At 36.9% G+C, this 1,037-nt stretch overlaps 1 pseudogene; it reads left to right on the plus strand.

Moving 5' to 3' along the window:
- Window positions 1–259: 259 nt before the first annotated feature.
- On the plus strand, window positions 260–611 carry LOC101571534 (annotated as a pseudogene).
- The last annotated feature ends 426 nt before the right edge of the window (window positions 612–1,037 follow it).

Below are 1,037 nucleotides of genomic sequence, written 5' to 3' on the forward strand. Positions count from 1 at the left end.
ATCTGTCCCCTTTGAATTCTACACTTAGCAAACATACCTTTGAAAACCAAAAGCAAGATTTTCTAGTTATACAAACTTGAAATATTTTAATGCCTGCAGAAGTAGCATATAGGAAATACTGAAGAGCATAATTCAAAAGGCAAGAGAAGTTGCAGTATGCTCCTGGGTGAACAATAAAGAGCTCTTGGTGGGAACAGAAGATCAGAGACCGAAAGTGGGCAGATGTAGCCGGAAGGGGAGCCCTGTTCGCGTTGATGTTTTCAAGCTGCCGGAGCTTCTGCGGCTGAGGGGCTAGTGGGCGCGAGGATGGTGTGCAAAAAATATGAAAAGAAGCTTGGTGCTTTTACTACACCGGACACATGGAAAGATGGTGCAAGAAATACCACAGAAAGAGGTGGAAGGAAACTAAATGAAAACAAAGCACTGACTTCAAAAAAGGCAAGATTCGATCCGTATGGAAAGAATAAGTTCTCCACTTGGAGAATTTGCAGCAGATCTGTGCTCCAGCCAGTGTCTCAGCACTGCCAGGGCTGTGCCTACAAGAAAGACATCTGTGCGATGTGTGGGAAAAAGTTTTGGATATCAAAAACTACAAGCAAATGTCTGTCTAGATGTATTTTTTTCAGAAAAAAATTTTCTTTTATATATACTTTATTAAAGCATATTAATTTTATAAAATATTGGGCTTGATTATGGAGATTTTCATACATGCATTTCTCATACTTCGATCTTATCAATTCCTCCTCAGAAAACAAATTTTTTCTTCTGATATTTTGTTCCATAATTTTATTGATAAATAGTGATGAGACAGTTTCAAATCAAATTGGTAGGACAGTTTCAATAATTCACACATTGCATACATTCTTCCTAGTGGTTAATTGCTTTACAAGACACAGACATGATATCCTATTTACAAACACCATTAGAACAAATCCCTCTATTCATTAAGAGAATGTAACTATATATCTATCCTAACCACTTTGATTACACAGATACAAAATGGATATTCATCTGTATCCCCTTTTTTGTTTAGTTCC

Source organism: Octodon degus, unplaced genomic scaffold (genome assembly GCF_000260255.1).
Source record: "Octodon degus isolate 3935 unplaced genomic scaffold, OctDeg1.0 scaffold00144, whole genome shotgun sequence".
In the NCBI taxonomy this organism is placed as follows: domain Eukaryota; kingdom Metazoa; phylum Chordata; class Mammalia; order Rodentia; family Octodontidae; genus Octodon; species Octodon degus.